At 40.4% G+C, this 25,570-nt stretch overlaps 1 protein-coding gene across 3 annotated transcripts in view; it reads left to right on the forward strand.

Moving 5' to 3' along the window:
* LOC140687542 (trafficking protein particle complex subunit 9-like) overlaps nt 1-25,570 on the forward strand; it is a 518,046-nt gene that overhangs the window by 449,402 nt on the left and 43,074 nt on the right. The window contains exons 1-4 of one of the 3 annotated variants that reach the window (XM_072944662.1): nt 16,357-16,633; nt 16,911-17,135; nt 23,170-23,369; nt 23,673-23,799. The gene's annotated coding sequence lies outside the window, so the exon portion shown is untranslated. Of the gene's footprint in view, nt 16,634-16,910; nt 17,136-17,317; nt 17,685-23,169; nt 23,370-23,672; nt 23,800-25,570 lie in introns of those variants that run through there. The other 2 variants (XR_012061919.1, XR_012061918.1) reach the window with 2 other exon arrangements.

A 25,570-nucleotide genomic window follows, 5' to 3' on the forward strand; every position in this document is an offset into this window, starting at 1 on the left:
TTGGTGAGAGGAAAATTATTACAGCTGTTGTCTTTTTCAAAAAAAATCATATGTTTTAAGAGCTTTAATATTCAAAAGAATAGGAATATATAAAATATTTAAGGAAGTCTTTGGTGTGGTTTCTTTGCTTTCTGAGCTAATGTGGACTTAGAGCCTTTGTATTACTTAATAGCACATCCTTGTCAGTATTTAAAGAGCTGTTAGTGAGCACCCCAGGCCCCACCTCTCAAAGAATCGTTAAAGTTTGCTCTGAAATAGTGAGGTCATAAACGTCTTGTTTTCAGAAATCAAAAGGTTTTAAATACGCACCATAGCTCCATTTATAAAATAATAATAAGTTCAAAATTAAGAAAATGGAGGATAATTGATTTTTTTTAAAGCGTAAACATAAACTTTCTTGTGCTAATTTTGCAACTGGAAATTTTGAAAAGAAAAATCCTACTGCAATATCATCTACGTGGTATATATATATGAGTTTCACGTTTGAAAAGTAACTGCGCAGTGGTTTTCAAAGTCAGGAGCATTCCAGCTCAAATACTGGCAGTGGTGGCTGCTGGTTTTCAATGGAAGAGCCTAAATTTGCCTTCTTAGCTTTTTTTTTTTTTTTGTACTGAGAAGGTTGAGTAGTGCTTTGCCAGCATGATTTTCGGGCAATTTGAGGGCAGATGTCGTGTTCCAGCAGTGAGATATTTCCATGCATTTTATTTTCTGGACATCACCAGGGCACATGTGGGGTTTGTGCCTGCAGGCTGGAATGCTGCAGGACTCCCTAATCCATCACCATTATGTCCTGGTGCTGCTCCGGTCAGTGAATGATTTTCTGTGACTTGGAGGTAATGTGGTCTGATGGTGATGATCAGACGTGCAGTTAAATGCTATTAATTGAAATAAGAGTAACCTAGAAACATTGCTCTAACAATACAGGATGAGGGAGGAGGATTGGCTGAGCTGCTTGCAGTGGGATGTCTTCTCAGGTGACTCCCTCACCGTGATTCCTGCCAATATCCGCCCCAGCCCTGCACGGTAGTCCTGCCGAAGCAAGCAAGCACTTTGCTCAGAAACGCACTGAATTTCCTTGCGCCTCTGTTTGTTGGCTTTTTTTTGAAAACACATTTTGCCCTTTGCTTAAATGCCATCCATGCTAGTCACCCCTTACACTCATTCTTCTGGACCTCGTCCATACATAGCTGCTGAATGGATGAACAGAATGTAGTATCTCCATGTAGTGGAACATTATTCACACGTAAGAGTGAATAAAAAAGAAAAAAAAAAGAGGAAAATGAAAAATGCCACCTGTTTTGGGAAGTCCACCCTGACTGTTCAACCCACACTTTTCCCTTTGAAACACAATCACTTATGCTCCACTCTACTCTTTTTGATAGTACTTACCACCTTCTAATAATCTTTAACGTTTCCAAAAAAAAATAAAAAATAAAGAGATGCTGATGCCACTTCAAAATATACAAGCCTTGCTAACAGCATGTTAATTGAAAGGAAGCAGACACAAACGGCCAGATATTGTTGATTTCAGTGATCTGAAAAGCCCAGAAAAGGCACATGCAGAGGCAGAGAGCAGGTGATGGTTGGAAGGGGCTGGGTGGAGGGGGATTACGGAGTGAATGCTAGTGATAGGGGGATTCTTTTGGGCTGATGAAGTGTTCTGGAAATAGAAGGTGTTGAGGGCTGCACAACTGTGATTGTGCAGAAGACTGCTGAGCGCTGTGTCTGGGAGTGCCTGTTGTTGGGGCATCTTTATTTTGTTCACATCCTGCAATGTGAAGGGCCATCTTCTGCTGTGGTCATTCTACTCCTGTGAGTGGTGAGGGTCAGGACTTTGTAGAGTCCTGTTTCTTTTCTCCCTCTGGCTGAGTGTAGGCAAAAAAATTTAAGCCTGAGAAAGTGCTCCATCTACAGAAATGTCTTTCAGTTTTGCCTGGTGTAAAAATCTTGAGAGCTTTTAGCCGTTGAGGCTAGTCTGTGGGGGTAAATAGCCTATGAAGCCTGGGTGAGCCCGGGAAGAGCCGCGCTTCCCTCCCAGACACGGGTGGGGATTTCACCCCCTTTCAGGCAGTGAAGGGCCCAGACCCGTGGGCAGACTTGACAATCGTGAATATTTACGTGTATCCGCTGCTTCATCTTGGATATTAATTTCAAGCTGAGTCAGTTTGTGACGGCAGCCTCATCCTACAGCAGGAATTTATAGTATCTGCTCTTTGAGGTGAAGACCTGACAGACTTGATTATTTAACAGTCTGCTTTGAATTGATATCTCAGATTCCTTTGTCAAAAGCAAAACAGCAGAAATACAGACGTCCTTTAATTCCAATGTGGCCTGGAACGGGTTTAGTGTCTGTGCCTCAGTGGCCTTATCTGCGGGTGGGGAAGATGATAACAGTGCTTCCCTCAGAGGAGCTGGTGAGGGGAGAGTGAGAAGCACAAATGGAGGACTTACACGAGATGCTCATAAATGACCGAATTTAGTGCTCTCCGCCTGGTGAGGCCTTAGGGGTAGAGATGTCAGAACAGAGCAGTCCTAGCCGGAGCTCGATACGTGATGGTAGCTGTTATGATCAGTATCACCACTGTGGGTTATCAGGTAGTTTTAAGACTTGGTAATATGATTTCATGAATAATGTTAAAAGACTAGACATCTCAGATCCAGTTTACATAGTCCTCAAGATTTCTTCTGAGAATTGGATGGTTTCTTCCCTATCTTAAATCTGAGATGAGTCTCTAAAAATTTCCGTATTCCTCCATCCTTTTGCTTTAATTCTCTATTTCTTAAAAAACAAAGTTTTTAGATGGAGTTACTGGGGACTGAATTGAGGGCCTCATGCATGCTAAGCACATACTCTCCCAAATGAGGTATAATCTCTTCCCTGATTTTTTTTTTTAATTTACATCTTAATTTTCAGAGGTTAGAGGCCTCTAATTATTTTTCTGGAGACTTGTCCATGAACCTGTAAATCTACAATTAATGGACAAAATTTGGTTTATTAAAAAAAAATCTATAGAATATTCTACAGTCCACCCAAAAGGAAATACTCATGGACTTAAAATGTTTCTCCTTTAAGGTGATTTCTCCTGTTTGGTCGAGCTTAATTTGTTAACAGCCATCCTCATCATCATAATGACCAAACTCGCTGTGAGTGGACGCCTAACTGAGGCTAAAATGCTTTGCTCATATTTTACTTCATAGCAAGTGTTTGATTGTAGGTATCAGTGTCTCCTTTTTTGTAGCTGAGGGATTGAGAGATGGGTCAGCTTGCCCCAAATGACACGCAGCTGGCGGTGGCTAGCTCGATGCTGGAATCCAGGCTGCACAGGATGAATTCTCAATTGCTCCTCTAATCAGCTTCCCGTTGAGTGTTTTCCCGAACTCCTGTGAGCCCATAAATGACCGATTTTAGCTATCTCAGCCTGATGAGGTCTTCAAAGGAGAGACACCAGTGAGAATGAGAGGCAGAGTGGCATAAATTAAAATTGTACATTTTCACAAATGTTTTATTCTCAGGTAATGACTGTAAAGGAAATAGTTTTTTAATTTAGTGCTTTGTGAGAACTAAAAACAAAACATTTAAAATAACTATTGTGCAAGAGAGAAGTGGTCTTTGAAAGTCCAACTGTTGCTAATGATGTTACTTGTTTTTTCTAGTGGTGCTTATTTACTGAAAAATTTCCAAACACTGAATTTGTTTTATGTAGTCTTAGTATGAAAGAAAACTTTGTCAGTGAGTATTGTAAGTAAAATCCTTACTCTTTTCTTTCCTGATGATGAATATCTTAGTTGTTTACATGGCTTAAGTATATTTCGTCATTTGTGAAATTTGAGTAATATGGTTTACCTTGTCTGACTGTGAGAGCTGGACGCCTTGTATACAAAGCACCGTAGAGGTGCTTAATAAAAATGTGCTTTCACAGTGACTGATAGTTTAGAAGTATCAACTCTGAATACTAAAAAGGGTAGCTTATTTCTGATGCATATTCAATATGTGTATATATGATATACATTAATATGGCTTAAAGTAACTAGGATTGTTTTTTTTAAGTGCAGTATGAAGCTTTAATGAAATCTGTGTCACTCTAGTGAGACAGGGACTACTTAAATTGCCTTAAGCAGACGACCTTGAAGATTATTTACACAGAATGTAAGCTCAGAATTCATGTTGCCGTGTAACCATCCATCAGACATTTAATTTCTCGGGATTCTGACCAGAACCATTAAGTTTAGAAAAATCCACATTGATTATTATCAGGGAATAAGCTTCTCTCTTTTGTGACTAAAGAAAATTTTGATTTTTTTCTGCACTCTTTTCAGGTTTTAAAATTTCAAAATTTTGATTTGACATGTCACTTTTTTAATAGAGATAATAAAGCTCATGCTGTTTTAATATGTAAATAAATGTTTTTGTATTTCAATACCCTTCTATGATTTCCTGGCTCTTTGAGAAGTATTTTGCAAGATACTTAGATTACCTACTGTTGGAAAAATACAGACGTGACTTTTATGAATATAGGCCTAGTACAGTTCTGTTGGTTTTTACTACAGTGCAAGACATGAGACCTAGGAGAGCTTTGCTGCTGATTGCCAGGAGGACAGATCTCAGGTCTCAGTCTCCCCTCGTGTAAAATGAAGTGGCTGGACTGGATTCTTTCCTCTTCTAAGATGAGCTTCCATGAGCCTATGTCTTTTGTTTATATTTAGGAGTATTAGCAATATCAGATTAAATACTGAATACCCCTCCATCCCCCCGAAGCAAAGTGCAGTATATGCTACATAAGCTTCTAGTTATCTGATTCTCGTTTCTCATCTTACAGTCAATTTTTGTGTTGCATGTTTCCCGGCAACCTGGAAGGTCTTTTTAGCCATAGGTGGCGCTGTTGCAACTTTTTACAGTCTTAATTTTTCTGTTTGTAAAATAAGACTTAAACAATGTGATTTTATTTTGATTCCTTTGCTTAATGCTTCAGAATAGCACAACGTCCATTATGTCTTTCTACCTGGAAAATTTTTTCTGCTTATATCATAGTTTTATTCTTTTATCTCGCTGTGAACATTTCAGACTTGCTGTGCAAACAATGGCAAAATTGGGCTTTTCTTCTAGTGTTAGAAACCAGTGAGCCGGGATATTATAAAACAGCTAGAAGCTGCCTCTGGAGCACCATAAAGCTGAAAGGTGTGTTGAGTTCCCTGAGTATTGACCCCGCCGCTGTGTGTTAATTGGTGGGAGTTGATTTGGTACATATATGATGGGGTGTAGTTTCTTGACTTGGGTTTGCCTGCACGTGCTGACACTGAACCATGTGATCCTGAGTCAGCTCGTTCTGAGTTTTCCCCTCGTCTGTGAGAAGGGGACACTCATATCTGCTTTGTAGAATTGTGAGAATTAGTAATTATGTAACATGTTTACCACAGTGGGTATGTCAAGAGAGCTCATAAACTTTAGCTGCTGTTTTGTGTGCAGCCATCATTTTATAGTCTTTGGTAATTACAAAGAAACAAGAAAATAAGAAAAGCTGATTTTATGATGAAAGATATTTGAGGACGTTCCATAATTCCTACACCCATAATTTAGCATCAGCAGAGTCAGAACTGTTACACAGTCACCCTGGACCAACGTTAAGCCACAGAAATTTTTGTTACTTCATATATGTTGGGGCCTAAGGGGAACCAATACTTATACACATGTTGTCTCCAGCAGCCAACTGAGAGATGACACAAAAGAGTAGGCAGGCGATAAATGTCTTCTTTGTTACTGATGAAGCCACGTTCTCCATGAACTTCAGGGCTGTGGATAAATGAGTGTCATGATACTGTGTCCCAGAAGTAGAGACTCACCCTGTCCCAGGTATCTCTGGGCCACAGCAAGCCTTCCCTTGAGAGAATGAGCCCCATCATGCACAGGGCTGTTCTGCAATGGAGCTGAGCATCCAGGGTGCTTCCCTAGGGTAGTCAACACTGGAGGGAAAGGAAGGGTTTCACATGCCCTGCTTGTCTCCCCGGAATCACAACTCAATCTGTTAATGTGAGGAGGGCTAGCTGTGGGCCAGGGGTCAGGGCTGTGAAGGGAGTAGCACTCTGCATGGCCCAGAGGAGTGGGGAGGAGGTATCCCTTCCATCAGTTTAAACAGGTGGTGGGATGGAACAGAAGGGTTCATCCCATGAGTTTATAAAAGGAGAAATAAGAATTTCCTTTGGGTATTAGTCTAGCCAGGAAACACAGAAGATGATTAGGAAGGAGACTTGTAAACCACTGTAATATTAATTTGACATTTGTTGAGCACCCAAAATGTGCTACATTCTTTTCTGAGCGTTTTACAGAAATGAATCCTTCAATCTTCTCAACAAGCGAGTAAGGAAGGTTTGATTGTTATCCCAGTTTCACAGTGTGGAAATTGAGGCACACAGAGGGTAAGTTGACCAAGGTCACAGAACTAGTAAGTGGCAGAGCAAGTATTTTAACCCTGGCTGTATGGTATTGTGGCTCCCAGAATGGGCTTTGGGTGTTTAGATGTATCTGCATCCCTCGATTTCTGTACGTCTGTGCATCAATTAGCCCAGAAAGGACAGGGAAAGGAGAGTTACACAGGTGCTCACAGTCGTGTCTCGGCAACTGTCCACGAAGAGTGCACCGTGATTAGAATTAATTGTTTTCCAGGCAGCAGATCTGTTGGTATAACAGAAATTTAGTCCATTGAATTCATCTAGAAATCCTTCCTGCTCTGCTTCTGTCCACACTTGCCATGTGACTGCCTGCCCGTGTTTGGGCCGTGGAGGAGAACATATACTCATGGTTGAACTCTGATATTGCAGTCTGGTTCATAGTTTCACATCTTCTGTTACATTAATAAGTTAAATTTCTGGTTTTCTTGCATCAGTGTCTCATGAGTTTGGTTAATGTGAAACCAGTCCATGGGAGCCCAGGGGTTATGATGGTATAAATTTTTAGCACGTTGTGGCACTTCTAGCCATGCAGACATGACTGGGGGATGTACGCCTTTCTCACTGATTTCTCCCAACAGCAGGGTCCTCTCACGGATGTGAGGCTGGGAGCTCTCTGAGTAGCTCAGTCAGAGGCCAAGTCCACCAATCCGAAAATGATGAAGTACCTGGAAGTGGGTTTAATAAAAGTAAAGGGCTTCCAGGTAGTCCGATGGGCTGTTCAAGAAATTTGGTGAAAAGCTGTCCACTGTCTGTGGTTTAGCTGCTTCTTTGCTATTGAAAAGTCTGGAGTAGATGAAGGGATTTTAAAAAGCAGAAAGGAGTGATTTCAGGTGGTACATCCACACCGGTGAGAAGTGATGGATGACCGCCTGTGTGAGGCACAGACAGAGTCTTACAAACTTCATAAAACAGCTTCAAATGCTCTGCCATCTGAGTGCGCTTCATATGGGGTCCAGTTCATCACTGGTCACGCTGTGAGGGCAAGTAACTGACGATGGCAGAAAGGACACGGAGGCATCAAAAAGGTCTCACTCATGTTCCCTGTTTAAAGAATGTGGCACAGTGTATTATATTTGAGCTGGTTTTTCACTGAACAGTTTTTAGTGTTTTCTGGGACTCCCCAGTGCCCCAAGGTTCCATGCAGCTGGGTGTCCCCTCATTGCAGCTCCGTCAGCGCTTGCCCTGGGCTGATGTGGTGTCACGGGAAGCAGGACGGTCAGCGTCCCCGGCTCCTCTGAGCTCCGTCTCCTCATCTGCAGAGCCTGGTTTCCCATCCGTGTCTACTTAGTAGGGTTGCTGAGAATCACACGTGATGGTTATCAGGTGTGATTTCTGGTTGTCTCTGCGATTGGCAAATAGCCAATAATTGATAGAAACTCTTGTTTTTTTTTATTGTAATTGTGTCTCCTAGATTGCAGTGGTTTTTAGTCTGCATTTTTTTATAACTTTACTCATTTTTAAATATGCCCTTATTTTATTTATTTTTTTTTGAGGTACTGGGGACTGAAGCCAGGACATTGTGCATGCTATGCAGGTGCTCTACAACTGAGTAATACCCACCCTCCTTTTCTGCACTTAAAAATAAATATTGCAATACACAAAATAGCTCTTAAACTCCATCATGGGACCTGGTCTCTGTATAGGCAAATGAACACGTATACTATTTCAATAAGAATAAATGCTGTTGAGACATAAGTTTCTGAATCTGTTAATGTGCTTAAAAACGATCATAGCTAGTGATAAACACGAGACTTAGATCCAGGACTTTTTAGGGTATGTTTTGCCATCATGGGAAATTACATTCTACCGAGAAGGCTAATTGGGTCTCTTTGATATTTGGATGGTTTAGCAGGTGATCAAGGCTTTCCAAAGCTGACAGTTTTGTATTTTAAACTAACTACAAAGTTATCTTCTAGAAGATGGAAATCCTAAGCTTGTGAATTTCCCAGTAATCCAGGGGGTATGTGTCTGTGTCTGTGTCTGTGTGAACGTTTGTGTGTGTGATTTCAGGAATGTAGAAATAAGTTCCATATAGACTTCTGATATCTTTCTCTTCCAGTTCAAGGTTTAAGCATATACTTACACAAATAAATTGATTTTCTTTTGTCATTTGGCATATTGGCGGGAATAAGAGGTTCTCATACTTGTTTCAGAAGGGTTGGGAAGCATGAGCTTAGAAAACGGGAGGAGAAAGAGGCAGGGAGACACTTCACACTTTGTGCAGTATATGAGAAACGGTAGCTTTTCTTTTCTCTTTTCTTCTAAAGCAAACTGGCTCTGAATTGTAACACACTATTACTCAGAATTGCTTTTCTAATCAGATACAAGTGCCTCAGATTTTTCAAGGCAACATGAATGATGAAATGTGTTTTAGCATTTATCTTTAAAAGTAGTTTTATTTCTCAAGTAAAAGACTATAGCCTGTTTCTTCCAGCGTCTCAAGAAATTCTCATTGATCTATGTACATGTTCTATGTGCTTCTTTTCTTTTCTTTTTTTTTAAGTGCTTGTTTCATTGTGGTGTGAATCAATGTTTAAAATTTCTGGATTTTGATCTTTAGAAAATGCTGATATATCAGAACTGTTAAAAACCTGATTGTTCTTTGGTCCTTGTTTGGTGGGGCACCCTATTGATTACTCTTGTCTGTTAAAGAGAGAAATTCTTCCTCTAGCCTGCAGATCATTAAGTGTATGGTTTGCAGTATGCCTTTAAATTTCATTGAATGCATTGAACATGATTGTCCAGTGAATTTTGAGTTGACTCATAGTAATGACTTTGCTTTGATTCTGTGGCTTTTGCTCCTCTCCACAAGAGCTTGAATTCTCTGTTGCATTTTGTATACGTGTTCTTCACAGTGGAAGAAATTTTGCATTTTTTACAGAGGTGGTTTTTCCTAACACCTCTGAATGCCTTCTGTAATTGATACAACAAAAATCTGTTATTTCAATGCTTAATTATTTCATAAACTAGTTTTTGGCTTAATCAGAAACAATGACAGAGTGATAATAAAAAATAGGAAAACTTTCCTTCCTTTGAAGAATAGAAATCAGGTGGTCAGGCTCACCCATGCTTTGGGCCTGACACACTTAATCTCATGTCATTGTGTATCATGATTCGGAGATGGAGTTGCTTCAGGTTTATTGATTTTTGTTTTAACATTTGTGTTGAATTCTTTCTCCAGGCTTATGTATCCTGTTGGGTTTGTTGAAACTGTAGAAGGGAAACAAAAGCTTTTTTTGGTTTCCGGAGGCCTGAGTTGCTGATGATAAGGGTTGAGGGTGGGCTGAGGAACAGAGTGACACTCCCTCTGCTCCCAGCTGAAATTGATGAACAATGAAATCAATTAAGTGTATCGGTATTTGACCAATAGAAGTTAGCGAGCCCAAACTGGCTAGTTATGCCCAAAGAAAGTACTGAATTCACCTGCAGAATTAGGTGCTTTACCAAGAAGAAGCAGCTTAGAGCAATCAGAAAAATCAGTCCTATGATGAGATATAAAGTAAATATAATATCTTTTATTTCTGAAACTTTTCTACGTTAAGTTGTGTAGAGCTAAAATTAAGTTTCAAGCACCAGGAGTTAACAGTGTGGGTGGTTCTGTATGATCATTATTCAGGAATGTGCCTAGACTCTGCTAGAGTGGCTGAAGCTGGCAGGAAAAGACCCAGAGCCAGGATTTGTCACCTTAGGGTGTCCTCCATAATGGTTCCATGTGGGAGCCCATGATTGGGTTAACAAATTGTAACAGACCCCAGCCGCCTGTCAAATTTAAGAAGAAAACGTATGCTTAGTAACTGCTTTGCAAGCAAGTGCCTGTGCATCCTCACTCCTGTCTCCTTGCCTTAAAAAGCAGAGATAATGCTTTGCTTGCGTAGATGATGTTTTAGATAGCACTCTGCTCATCGCAAAGCAATGACCCAGGCCCACAGCTATAAAGGCTGGGCTTGTGTGCAGTTAGATACTCTATTATCCCCCAAGCAAGGACCTAGCTGGTCTGGTGGTCTGCTTTGTAATTCACATGTCTAAAGAATGTATCTTATTCCCCTCACCCCATGACTTACCTAAAGATACACTAAGCCTTTGTACTCATGGTGGATTCTACAATCTCTGTCTCATCCTTCTTTCCCCAAGTTCCTGCTTACTATCACACAACTGTTAATGACGTTTTCCTTTGATTATACACAATAAATATGGGATCATTTGAGAGGCTCGTGGAGTTGGGTCCCTACGCCCTCTCTCTTTCGTGACTTTTTCCACAGAGTCTTGAGTATTCATTCCCTGTACGTAAGACTTCTGCCAGCCAGAACCCACAGTTCCAGGTGAGAAGGATGCAGGCTTTATCTCTCCTACCTCTAGGGAGAGAGAGTAGAAAATTGATATCTGCTCTTCCGTGGTCCCTTCCTGCCCCAGGTCTGCTCCAGTTCACCTGCAGCCTTCTGGCCTCTGCTCACACTGCCTCTGTCCCAGGACTGACAGCAGCCTTTTCTTCCCTGGTAAACATTTCCTGTGCCTTTTAGAAGTTGGTCTCTTCTCTGCAATACAACCCTGGCAGATGTGATGGTGGTAAACGTGCTGGAGGGCAGTCACTTGGGGACTGCCAGGAGCCATGCTGATTCTCCTGAGTCTCTCATTCGGGGTTACAGAACTGTCGAGCAGCAGAGGAAGCCCTTTAACGTGAGGCCAGCTCAGCATTGCATCACTTTCATTTTATTTTTGAATTTTCAGTGGAGAAATTATTTGTAGCAAACTGTTCCAGATTTTTGGCTGCCTGCTTTCCTCACCACCATTTCCTTGTTGGCTCTGGTGCTTGTTGTAAGAACCAGGTTTCTTCTCTGGTTATTTGTAGCAGCTGGGCTTGCCGAATCCTTGATCTGCATTTGAAGCAGAATGCTTCTTCGTGATGTCAAGCTGATTTTCCTATTTCTGAATATTTCGTGTACACTCAGCAACTCTTTCAAGTGAAATGCTCTTGTCCAATTCTGTTAACCCATATTTGCCGATCTCCTGCTTTCATGCTGAGGGCAGTTTCTTCTTCCTGTAATAAAAGTTAGCAATTTGCATTTACTATTTGAAGGTTCTGGCCCTAGGTGCTTTTGTCCTTAACAGTTTTAATACAATTCACCCATTAAAATGTGCAGCGGTTTTTACTCAAAGCCCAGAATTGTGCATCGCAGTCAATCTTAGAATATTTTCATCCCCCAACAGGAAGCCCTGTATGCACAAGCAGTCATTCCCATCTTCCTCATCCTCCCCCAGCCCCAGGCAGCCATTGTTCTCTCTCTATGGATGTGCCTGTGCTGGACATTTCATGTAAAACAAGTTATTTCATGTAAATGGAACTGTCTATTGTGACTGACTTCTTTCACACTGAGTAACTTTTTCAATGTATTTCCAGGTTGTGGCCTGGGTCAGTACTCTATGCTTTGCTATTGCTGAATTATATTCTACTGTATATCTGGGCCCTACTGTTTACCCATTCATCAGGTGATAGTCGTTTGTGTTGTGTCTGCTTTTTGTTTGTGAAGAGTAATGGCGCCGTGAATACTCCTGTAGGAATTTTTATGTGGACATTTGTTTTCAGTTCTCTTACTTGTGTGACCAGAGAGCAGAAATGCTGGGTCATTCATAAACCAAATGTTCAACTCTCTGAGGACCTGCCAGGCTGTTTTCTAAAGTGGCCACCCTGTGTTACATCCTCAAAAGCAAGGGCTGCGCGCTCCGCTTCCTCTGTGTCTTCATTAGTGCTTGTTACACATTTTTTTTATTATAACCTATTGTAGTAAGTGTGAAGCGGTTTCTCCTAGTGGTTTTGACTTGATTTCTTTTACAGCTAATGATATTGAACATCGTTTGATTGTGCTTATTGGCCATTTGTATATTTTCTTTGAAAAATACATTTTCAGATACTTTATACACATTTTAATTGAGTTCTCTTTTTCTTGTTGAGTTGTAGGAGTTTTTTCTTTTATTTGAAGATACAAATACTTAATCAGATAAATAATTTGAAAAAATTTTCTCCTCTCTGATGTTTTTTCACCTTCTGGATGGTGTCCTTTGAAGCAAATTTTTAACATTTGATGAACTCCAATTTATCACTGTTTTCTTTGTTCCTTGAGCTTTTGGGGTAATATTTAAAATCTGAGGTATTTTATTTAAACTTTTATATAAAAAATAACTTAATTCTTAAGACTATTCTAGGAGATGGGTGCTGTGGCTGTCCCCAGTCTATGGATAGGAGACTGAGGTGCAGAAAATTTCACTGAAATATCAGTGTCACAGCTACCCAGTGCTGTGGGATTTCAGACCCTCATGTTTGTCCCCAGCATTTGTGATCTTCACCACCATGCTCCACTACTGCCTGGAATCATTAATGAAAAAGTTTTCCTTTTTTGATTTCTTGATTGTTTGTTTTCTCATTGGGGAACTCACCTCTTCATTTTCCTTGCAGAGATCTGTGTAGGTTTATTTTAGATCTCATGTACTTATTTATTACACAGGCTCCAGCGATGATTGTGCCTAGTTGATCTAATCAATTCATACTCAAGTCTTTCCTGCTCATGACACTAAAAAGAGAGTCATGATTTACATAATGCTCAAAGAAGAATGTACTTGAGTGATTTTATTTTTCTAACCAATCAAACAAATCAAATAAAAACCCGGTGTTGGAACAGATTATAAGCCCTGCAGAATAGGGTCACTGCCTTCCTTGTGTTTCATTTGATTTGTCACAGTGTCTGGATAGTGCCTTGCTGTCCAGCAGTTTTGTGAGTATACGGTGCTCGTGAATCATTGTAAGGAAAGAATTTTGACAACAGACTGTGTTGTTCATTTCACAAGGGAAAAGATCATATAGAAATACTGCTCAGATTTATTTTAAAATTAAGCTTGGTGTTTTGAGAAGGGTTCAAGAAACCATACAAAAATCTTTTTCACTAATTTTAAATCTATCTTAGACACATTATGCATACATAGCAGAGTAACTTATCAACTAGTTTTGACAAGAGGAGTGTATTATTGATTATCTATTTTAGTTGAAATATTCTACCTGGGATAAAGTAATCAGTGCCCATAAATGAACAAATATGTTTGTATTTCTATGCAACATGGGGGCAGACTTCATATGTTTTTATATAATATATATGACTGTGTGTTTTAATCTGTCTGTCAGTGTTTTTATAGTTTTTCATCAATGTTGTAACTTTAGAATTCTTCTATGGAAATCACCCCCAATTCTAGTGCAGTTTGTACTGTGTATCCTGTCTTATGCATGGGATTCCACTGTCCCCTCACTGAGGAATTTCCTCTCCTATTGAGTTAGTAGCAGAGTTAAAGGAACTGTGATTTCTAGGCCTTTGCTCTCCATGTGTTTGCAGTTGGCTGTCAATCAAGATTTTCTCTTTCGTGAGTTTTCATTGTTCAATTAGAATTTTGGAAATAACAATTAATATGTTGCAACACTCTCCCTAGAAACTTGATGTGTTTGTGCTTTTCAGTTTCCAATTTACAAAAAATGTAAATGCACTCTTGTTTTTAAATAGTCCTTTTTCACTAGATATTTGTTTACTTCTTTATAGTCAAAATATTTTTTTTCCCAATGAATGAATAGGTTTGCATGTTTTAAAAGATACCTTACTTTTTAAATTTCTTATTCTAACAGGTATATTCGTTGTACAGAATTTAGAAAATAAGGATAAACACAATTATAACTTAAAAATGGCCTCTAATCTCACCTGGAGATACAGTTGTAAGGTTTGAAATTGAGAATTACAAGTCCTCTCAAACTGTTCTTCTATTTCAAGTACGGTTTGGTTACTGAGATCCTCGAATTCCCATATGAATTGTAGCAGCAGATAGTCAGTTTCTGCAGAGGAACCCACTGGGATTGTGATCGAGTCCACGTTGAATATATGGATCGCTCTGGGGAGCACTGCCATCCCAAGAATGCTGTCATTTGATTCAGGAATGTGCGTGGTGTGTCTGTCCAGGTATTTAGGTATTCTTTAATTTTTTTCAGCATTGCATAGAGTTTACATTGGATTATTTTACTATATATTTTGCCTTTATACTGAGGACAAGTGTGCAAGGTACCGGGATCAGAAGTGTATTGGAGCTCCGCAGCTTGCTGCCACCATGGACGCTGTGCTCTTGCTTCGCCCACTGTACAATGTTGCACAAAATAGGACCTAAGTAACTCTCTCTTGAAAGAATGATTATATGATTGCTGGATGATGCTTGAGAGTCCTTGTGATGATGTCTTTTTCCCAGAATTTCCCCTCTTCTTTACTATGCCCTTTCCCTTCCTTTCCTCCAGCCTGTGTTTCAGCCTGCCTGTGGCATTGATTTTCCTTGTCTGTGGACTCTTCCTTTCACTAGTTCGTGATAATGTTACATGTGAGATGTGGAAACTTGCTAGATGTCAAGAAAGAGGAAATCCATTGCATTCTAGTTTTTTTAGAGTGTGCTATTGTATTATCGATTGAAATGAAATCAGGCTGACCCATTGAGCCATCCCCTGAGCTCTTTTTGCCTTCCTACAGGTGATACTGCTCTCGTTGCTGCATGTGCCCTTCCCCCAGACTTGGTTTTGGGGTTGAGTAAGTCACCGTCACTGGAGCCCTCTCTTTAAATGATGAAGAGAACATTTGCTCTTTCTCCCTGTTTGGGGACTTGGATGAGATGAGGCAACAGATAAAGAATGGAGCCCCACCTCATTCTGACCCCCGCTCTTTCCGTTCCTTTCTCCAGGGGAAGAGTACAATTCAAAAATATAAAGATTGTGAACTAATGAGATAGACAAGACAACCGATCATTTATTAAATACCCTTTCATGCCAGAAACAAATGTATTATACACACAAAAAGCACATAAAATACGGTAGTACTGTGGTTACAAACGTGGGTCCGAGTTCGAGTCCTGGTCTGGAGTGACAAGTCCTGTGAGATGGAGAATTGGTAGGTCGGCTTAGCCTCTCTTGGACTTGTTTTCTGTCCTGCAGAGATGGGGCTCGCTAGGCGTCCCTCCCCCGTAGAGGTGCTGAGGGGTGTAAAAGACACGTGTAGGCAGACCGAGCACAGCTGCTCTTTCCTCGTAAGTGCAGGATAGCATCGCTTTTGCGGTGATGGCTTTATGACTGCACCGTGTAGACTCTCAGTGCTCCAAAGGGATGCCTTGCAGATTGGAGATGGGATTCTCACTTCTGTATATACCCAAGGATTGTGTTATTGGGCCTTGCTAATTTGACTCTATTCTTTAGAAAGTACATAATGTAGATATATTTTTCAAACATGCATGATTTTTTCTTTTATTATTTATAGTTCTACCCTCTCATCTCTTGGTGTGACTTTTCATGGAATCCAGGAAACAGTCCTAAGCAACCTGCCTCTTCACACTTCTCCGTGGTGGTTTCCTTCCCTGACTAGAAGAGGGTTTTGCATAGGTAATTTTGATTGCTCCCCTTCTCTTGGAGACTCTCTGTTTTTCTGCCCATCTCTCACCTGTCCATCTGTCCATTTCTCTACCCACTCATTCTTCTGACTTGTTTCAATAAGCATTTCAGGCAGCTTACAGAAGAACAGGTACCAAATAAACAGGTGAGAAAATGGGGCCAAGTTCATACAGTGAGGCTAGGAGTTGAGCCTGTGTGAGAGTTGCCAGCGTGAGACACACGCCTCTGCCTTGTGACTTATAAGATAGACAACATCAATGTGCCTGAAGCTCCCAGCAGACACAGGGAAACAGGGTTTGTGGGAGATGCTCATTGGCTGTGAAATAAATAAGTGGCTTAGTAGAAGCCCAGCCTTTCCAAGTACTAAGGCTTAGGAGAATATTTTAGTGTCTTCCAAAATCAGATTATTGCATCTTTTCTTTTTCAGAGTTTTATGTATAGTTGGTTTACATTCTATACCTGGAAATTTCTCCAAAACTTCTGCCCACGTGAGTCCCATGACTCGGGAATGGGGTGGTTCTGCTCATTGACGGGTGTTGGCCAGAAACGGAAAATGACAGCCTCAAAGGAGCCTGGGATTTATCAGTTATGTTTTGTCAGTGCTGTAGATTTCAGAAAATGCTTTCACCTTTTCTTTCCATCTGAGGCAGCAGCGCGCTCTCTTACCAGCATCAGGAGCTCAGGGCCACGGGATGGTGGGGGCTGACTGCACTGCCGTCAAGACAGCTGAGCTAGTCACTGCAGGTGTGGTTCTTTTACATACTGCAGTTCATGCTCTTTACTAGAATGTTTCAACAGGGAGTTAATTAACTGAGTTAATTAACATTTTATAAATATGATGCTTTGTTGAAAAGACAGTCATAGGCAGAATATAAGTTGTGATCACTTTAAAAATGGTTTCATTACTGAAATTTCAGTAGGAAAGATCCAGTTTATCTTATTTCCGCCTCTCTTTAAAAGTAACAAAGAAACAAGACAGAAAAAGCAGAGGATGATTTCTGTTCTTCCTCTCGGCTTGCAGGTGCCCTCACCTCCAGTGGCATCCATCCAGACACCAGCACTGACACTGGCCGTGCTCAGAACTGCCTCAGCCCTGAAGACACATCTGACAAATGGAAGGGGGCCGCGCCCTGTTACAGCAGGTGCTCTCACTTTGTGGGTCCTTATGTAACTGCGCGGTGTTATTCAGGATCGCCCTTTCTACACTTTGTGACGCTGCTGCGGTGTCTCCTAGTTATTTGTTTCTGTAAGTACTCGTGTAATTTTCCAATGTGTGGTACTAGACATCTAAAAATGCATTTTTCAGATGAAAAATAGTGTGTATTTAATATAAATGTATGAAAAAAGGGTCAAATGGATCTATCCTGGTGCCAGTACTCAGAGATAATAATTAACACATTAACATCTATTTTCTGTTCTTTTCATCAGTGTGTATTACCTCTGTCATAAAAACCAGCGAGCAATGTGTGCCTGTATACTGTGTGGAGACCTCCATTTTCCATTCGGCTTATTACACATTTTTCTACAATATTCTATCTCCCCTGGCATGATTTTTAATGACTAGTATAGCATTCTGTCTTGTGGAGTCCTCGTCCATTTTACTTTGGACTTAAATAAACTTTTAAATTCCAAGTATACTTAACTGAAATTCTGAAAAGAGATCTGTTGTGGTACCGAAAGTCCCCTACATCCCTTCCCCTTTTTTCCTGAGAGTAAAAACTGCTGACAATGTGGAGTATATATATTTCATGACCTTTATGCCTATGTCATATAAATAAACACATACATACACGTATATGAGAAATCTATGTCTATGTGTGTGTATATATGCTTTATTGAAAAATAAGGCCATACTATATGTTTTCTGCAGCTCGGTTTATTCACTCAGGTATATATCACAGACGTCCTCTCTCTCCAGACTCACCCGGTCCTTTCAGATAGAGTAGAGGGTTTTCCTGATATGCAGGTTTGGTCTCTTGTGTAAGGACACCTTTCGTGGGAGCGTACTGTGGACAAGGCCTTGGACCACGCCGAAACACCGGAACTTTAGTGCCCACAGCTCACCGTGATTTACCGCATCATTGTCTTGATGGTGGACACTTAAGTTTTCTCCATTTTCCACTGTCAGAAAGGGTGTTTGACTGGCATACTTCTTATACAAACATTCCTGTGATCTTGTATGAGTATTATTTTCGTTAAGTTTTCTGGAAATTTAGTCCTTGGATGTGACAACTACATAAATCACAGGCTCCTTTCAAGTGAATCAAGAAATTCCTTCTCCTGTGGGGCATGAAAAGATGTAGAATAACTTATGTAACCAATTCTCTATCGCTGGATATGATTTCACTTCAGCTTTTCTTCTCACCATTGTAAACAGTGCTGTGTAAATGCTCTGATAAGTACATCTTTTTGAACTGAATTTTTCTAAATGAAACGATTCCAAAATGTGGAGTTCAGCCTGTGTGTACACACGTTTTTCAGAGTTTACATATCCATTGACATGTCATCCTCCAAAAGATCGCTCACAGTTTGTTCTCTCAAAGATGGACACTAGCTAGAATATCTTTTAAAAATATGTGCCAATATGATGAGCAAAAGTACTTTTTCATTGTTTTAATTTGCACTTGATGACCAGTGAGGTATTGAGCATTTTTCACTCATTAGCCATCTGACTTTTAAAAAGTGAATGATCTCTTTTGTCCTTTGCACACATTTAAGTGAGGCAGCTTCTTGTTGCTTTGTGACAGCTCTATGTATATTATGAACATTAACCCCTTGTCTTCATCAACATGTATCAGAGAGCTTTTCCTTGTCATATTTTGCCTTTCATTTTGTTCAGTAGGTTCATTTTTGTTGTGGCCCAAAATAATCTTAAGATTGTAAATGTCTTCTTTTTGGGTTTTATTCCTGATATTATTCTTAGAAATACTTTCTTATAATGGTATAAATTTCTTCTGTAGGTTTTTTTAATCTCTAAGATGGAGATGATGATGGTACTTGTTATAGTGAAGAGAAGTTGAATTAATATGAGCAAAGAATTATATTCGCTGTTATTAGTACTTTCTAATATTCACATCACATTCTGTAATTTTTCTTGCGGTCATTATGACTGGAATAGAATTTGTTTTTTCCAGGGGATTCTCTGATTGTCCCAAGACAATTATTGAATTCCTACTTTGCTTTTTAACTTGAAATCCCACCTGTAAAGTATACTTATGTACACTAGAGTCTCTTTTTGAGCTCATGGTTTATTTTTATCAATCTTACTTTCTTACACTAGCACTATATCTTACATATTGTAAACATTTATTTAATATCTGACAGTGCGATTTTTTGATTCTCTTTTCGATCCCAAATTTTCTTGGTTAGTATTATGACTTTATTATTCCTGAAGAATTCTAATATAATTTTTCAAGTTAAAAAAAAAAAGAAGTGCTGTCGTGGGATTTTTTAGTACTTTTGAATTATCTTTAGGAGAACGTACATTTTTACAAAACTGCTTTCCTCCATACAAAATGTTGATGTCTCTACTTTCACACCTCTTACTTTACCCCACAGTACAGTCCTGTACTTCCACCATGTACAACATGGGCATTATTTTTGAGTTTATTCCAGATTATTGTTGATGTTTTTGTTAATTATTTAAGTCAGAATTTTTTGCTACTGTATATTTTAACTGTTAAAACTGACACCTAGGAAGGCAGATTCGGTTTGTAAATACTCACTTTGTAACTTCTCATTTAAAATTGTAAGTATTAAGTACTTGTTACAGAATCCTTTCTTTTCTGTTTTTAAAAATTTGTTTCCAAGATTCTCAAAATGGTCATAGCAAAGTAGTATAGGTGGGGACAGAGATGGAGAGAGGTAGTGTGGCTCATGTACAAACTGTGAGCACTTTCATGGCTGCGTTTACGCTGGAAAAGCCGCTGAAGAGTCCAGGATAAAACGGGTGGCTTTGTATGCAGTTGAAAGCCAGCTTTCTTGCCTGGTGAAGCCTGGTGGGCGTGACAGGTAGATGATCAAGGTCGAATGGAGGTTATTGGCTGCACAGAGCGCTGTGTCTGAGAACTGGAGAATATCGCCATGGGAAATGCTTGGTGCCAGGAACAAAGCAGAGGAGCTGGGGACCCTGTGTGTTAAGGAATTTCCAGCCCTCGGAGTGGGAAGATCAGACTCTGCATTCAGATCTGAGTTTGAATTCATCTTCTTTAGTTTACTTGTCCTCTGACTTTGGTCAAGCTGTATACCCTCTTTCACATCTGTTTTCTTATCTCTCAAAATAGGAGAATTACAGCCTGCTGCTAGATTGTTTGATCAGGTTAAATAATTATTGTCTATAAGATGCCACGTACAGTCACAAGCTCAGTGAGAAATGGGCTGTCACCTGTTCTTCTGCAACTCAGTGCTTGACAAGACATGTGGGAAAGCCAGTCCCTAATTTGTGTGTGATGCAAGTAGGAACAAAATTAATGTCTTGCCTTTCCCTAGCAGTATACTTACAGCTTTGCTTCATTTACTTCTTTCCTCCTTTCCTTTCCCCTTTCCCATCCTCCACCAAAAGATCCTGAGACTCTCTCAGAATAGTAGATTCAAATTACTTTAAAGGTTGGCTCATCCTCATGAAATGATAGTAACATAAAAAAAATCTGTGCACATCCCACAATACATTGTATTTGATTTACACACACACGTGTGCACACATACACACACACAATCAGGCTACCTTCCACTTGCAGAGGGATAAGGACCACTTTTTCTGAGTTTTCACTCACTGAGCTTGAGAACAATGTCTCTTACACAGACTTTCACCAGGCTTCGTGCATGGTGTTTTTAATTGAATTTCGGCTTTGTGGCCATAGATATAGTCTCCTAATAGAAGAGAGAAAGTGGAGACATAGACATTCTGCTGAGATATTGGTGTCATCATATTTTAGTTGGAAAGGACTTAAGACAGCATAGAGTCGTAATATTATATGGGTGAGAATCCATGATGTTGTAACTTGGACAAGAACATGGACCTTCTGCCGTCTTGTCCACAAAGGTGAAGAGGCAACTGGGCAGGGGATGGTAGGGATCCTTCTTGCTTGAGTTCCATGTTCTTGCTAGTTTTCATTGCTCAGTTGCCTTTAGTTTATGTCCATGAGGCCTCTCATGGGAAGGTCACTCTGTCCTGATAGATTGAGTTTCTTATCAGCAAAAAGCTCTGGACCCACTCATATTTCCCAGAGTTTTCTGCTGACCTGCTGACACTTTATATAATTGAGACCTAAGAAACTACAGAATATAAAATCCTTATTGTTATTGTTTGCCCTCGAGTTCCATAGGAAGGGGTGCTGTCTCAGGCTGTCTAAAGCCAGATCTGAACAAAGATAGGGTGACAGGCTGTGCTGCTGGTCCTCCACAGTTGAAGGGGATTTCCAACTTAGCTTTATATTCAAGGCAGATGAGTTCAAATCTTGCCTTTACCAGTTATTATCTTTGTGAATTTGGGGAGAAACTGTACTTTTTTGTGTCCAAATTTGTTTATCTGGAAGTAAGTTCAGTATTTATTTTAAGGTTTCTGTTTTAGAATTGAATGAGCTAATACTCTCATTTATACCTAAAATAGTGATCTCATGGTTCTATGCTGGTGCCTTGGTAGTTGATTACTAAGGGACTCTGCAGTGAGATTGGGGGTGGGGGACCCTGGATAATAGAGCTTATATTCCAGGATATGCTTGTAAAAGACTGGATGTGCAGTGGATTTTTAGTAAATATCTACTCCTTTCCTAATCTGCTTTGATTGTGTATATATCTTTATACTAATATATGAACAATTTTTATTGCAATTTAAATATCTTTGTAGTATTTACAAAATCTAGTTATAAAAATACGTGAAATAAAAAGATTTGAATTTATTTTCTTTTCAATAAGCAAAACAAAATAAAATAGAAAAGAAAAAAGTTTTGAAGGAGTAGAAATAATTTTATTTCTGTGGAATCAATTCCTTGTAATAGGTTTTTTGTTCATGTTGTTAAAAAGCATATAAAATTGATAGGTGGTGAAATACTGGAAATGAGGAAACAGTGGAGACATACTACCTCTAAGGCAGTCAATTTGTTACCAAGTCCAAACTCGTTCTGCTTGCTGCATGACAGGCCGATTAATCGGGAGATGAGATGTTGGAGTAAGGAAAAGAGACTTTATTTGTAAAGCTGGCAGACCCAGAAAATGGCATATTGTTATCCAGTAGAACTCTCTTCCCCAGGGCAGAATTCAGTCTCCTTTTATACTAAAACGTGGCGGGGATGTGGCTGGTTGTTGCAAACTTCTTGCTGTATGAATTGTTTGTCCTTGAAATCCTTTGTTCCTGCAGCTGTCCATGTGGGTCAAATTATGGTGCCCCTGTAAAACCTCCAAAAAAAAGAAAGGTTATTCACTATTTTACAACTTGCCATCTATACATAAGTGTAGAAGAGCAAATATCCTTAAAGATCAGAGCCCGGAGAATAGACCCTCCTGGATATTTCAGGCTAAAGGCAACTTTCTTTTACAAAAGGTGCAGAGATAGCAAGTCTGAGCCTAGAAAACAAGGTACAGGATTAAAGCCAAATGAACACATCTAACATGGAGTGAAATTTGTTCTTTCTATTACAATTTCTTTTTCTCCCTCATAAATAATTTTAGTAAGAAACATGAGCAATTTTTTTATTTTTGCTTCTTAATAAAGGACTACAACTACAATTTAGTGAGCAGGGATGCTGTGCGTGCCTTGGTGTCACAGCAAACTCTTGTTGGTGGTGCAACATGCCTGATGCCCCATGAGTGTTGGTGAGGGTCCCCCTAACCAGGGGCTCTATTCAGGAACCACCATATGCGCGTTGAACTCTGGCACCTCTTTTTCAGCTGCAGGAAATTTTTTCAGATTCTATGATAGAAAAATCACTCCAGCTAGGGATAATCAGGGAATAAAGGAAGAGGAAAAGGGCTTGAAGTAGAGTAGAAGAGAAAGACAGAAGCTCAGGGAGCCTGGGGGCTTGGCAGCGCTGCCTCGGGAGAGAGAGGAGCAGAGGTGTGGATGGGACCGGCTACGGAACCAGCTCCTGCAGCTTTCCCTGCACCCAAGCCACACAGCTTTTAATAGGGCCCAGGACTCTCTCCTGGCTGGATGTCACCCTGGGCAGAACCTTGAGAATCGAAGGTAAGGGGTGGGCAGCACTCACCTAGGGGGTCACTGAGGACTTTGGTCAAGTCCACATTGACTTTTCCAGTCAAGTGCCTTCACCTGTTCTTTATCTCAGGATCTGAGAAGCAGGAGCAAGGAACTCAGGGAGAGATCCAGGAAGATATCTGACTGTGTTAAGAGACGACAGTCACAGTGACACTGGGAGCGAAGACACTTGCAGCAAAGTAAAATAACTTCACAACTACTGCATCAGAGCTGCATGTGTGAGAGAGCCTAAGCCTGTCTCAGAGTGCAGGGGACAAGCGGAATGGAATGGTAAAATTAACACTGACAATTGAAATTTTGTTAAATAGCCTGCTACTTTTAATTTTATCACTTCAATGTATGCAGGTGTATTTCTATGAGCATTTATAGGTTCACACAACCCCACCAGCCCCTCTTGCCCCCATGGGGGATGGGATTTCTCAAACACAGTGCCCCTCCTGCTTGCTTGGGCCACGCTGCGGGTCCTCACCTGGGGCCAGCCTGCTACAGTACACTGAGTCCCCGAGGCACGGCCTGGGATACATGACAGGAACAACTGTGCTCTTGGCTGAGGGCCTCCATTTCCCCCTGCAGTGTAAGAATGCCGGTGACTCAGTTAGAAGCATGCATCCAAGCCGTCCTTCCGTGTCATCACCATCTAGAAGCGGTGCCTGAATCTTCTGAATTTCTGCAGAATGTGGTTTACAATCACCTTGAACAAGTGAGTGTGTGTCCTCTTTCAAGTGGAGGAGTTACTGCCGTTTTCCTGGAACTTACTCATCACTAGTCCATCTGATTTTTCTGTGCTAGGATTCAGTATGGCCTGCTAATAACTCTGCAGTCAGATCTAGAAACCCTGATGAAGAGGATTATTTATTTTCTTTCTTTATATGATAGTATTTTACTTTCAAATTTCTGAGTTTTCAGTTCTTGGAGGAATGTTTTCGGGGGTTGGAGAAACAACTTTGCTCTTACCATCTTTGTGACCTGTTGCTATATGCGTCTCGCCTGTCTTCTGTCACTTGTGAGGCGGTTCTATTTTTGACCCTGTCCGGGTTGTTCATATTTTAAAACATAAAATCTGTAAAAGTACAGTCCCTTTTACTCCGAAGACATTCCACAAATACTCCTTTAATCTGGGTATGGTTTTAAGAAGACACAATAATTAGAATATATACTTGCAGGTTGCCAGTGCAAAATCCCCAAATTAATAGTCAAGCTCAACATCTAAAATCTTTGTAATCTACCATGGATTTGTATGGATAAGTGAAGTAGTTTGCTAAGAACTCAATCCTCCCAAGCTGATGCTCTGCCAGATGGTGGAGCCGAGGGACGAGGGTGTGTCCTGCCCTTCCTGAGCTGACAGTTTCATGGCAAAGACCTTCACCAGGTGAAGAAATTGAAGTTTCTTCTAAGAACAGTGGGTCTGAAATGAGTCCAAAAGCGTGGGAGAGACACAATCACATTTGTCTCAAGTAGGGGAGAGTGGCTGTGGGGCCACTTGGGAGACTCATGAGTCCAGGTGGGCAGTGTTGTTGGCTTCCACTTGAGCGGTGGGACGGTCAGTGGGTAAAAGCGAACAGATTGAAGGCATGTTTAGATGGTAAAGAGGAAAGGATCAATGATTTCTGTGAAGGTAGGATGGAGTAAGGCCCAGGTTTCTGGGTGGATTAATGAGTTAAATAATGGTCCTGCTGTGTTCTGAGGAGGGAAAGCAGCAGAGGGAGTTCTGGGGGAAAACTGATGAGTTCAGCTGTGGGTAAAGTGAAAGGCTGTTAGATGTGTGGTCTGGGAGCTCTGGTGAGAGCCAGTAGTGAGTAGGGGGCGGGGAGAGAGACTTTCAAATCATTTTGTCTTGTGAAAATACATACAAGAATGAGTAATGACACAACCCCTGTATATTCTGGATTTAAAACCCAGTAACATTTTGCTATATTGACTGCAGGGGTTCTTAATTTTTTAATAGAAATAAAATAAATAGAAACAAAATAGTGGAGTTAATGAATATCTTAGAGTTGATGTGTGTCCTTTTATGTATTTTCATACCTCATCTGTTTATAAACATAATCTACAAAAAGTTAACTTGCTTAGCATTAGAGTTAAACAGAGGGACGTGACACACTCTGTTGGTGGTTCAAGGTGATTTCTTGGGCAAATTATGTAGCCTCTCTGTGCCTTAGTTGCATCTTCTGTGACTGCCCCCATGCCCCTCATCACAGCTGATTTCCTAGACTTGAAGTTGGGAGGGAGGCTGCTGAAGGGAGTAAGAGGTGGCAACTGCTAGGGTCACTGAAGAGAGAGACAAAAACAGATTAAAGCCGAGAAACTGAGTGCTAATACCCTCAAAGGAGAAAGAATCCCTTAGTTTTTTGAGCCACTTAGCCTAAGAGAAAGAAAATCATGTGGATCCAAAGCTCTTGAGCATATGAGTATTGTGGGTGGGAGGGTTTCATCAGAAAAGGGTTGAGAAAAGGCCTTTTGGTTTCCCTTTA

This window comes from Vicugna pacos, chromosome 20 (genome assembly GCF_048564905.1).
Source record: "Vicugna pacos chromosome 20, VicPac4, whole genome shotgun sequence".
NCBI lineage: Eukaryota > Metazoa > Chordata > Mammalia > Artiodactyla > Camelidae > Vicugna > Vicugna pacos.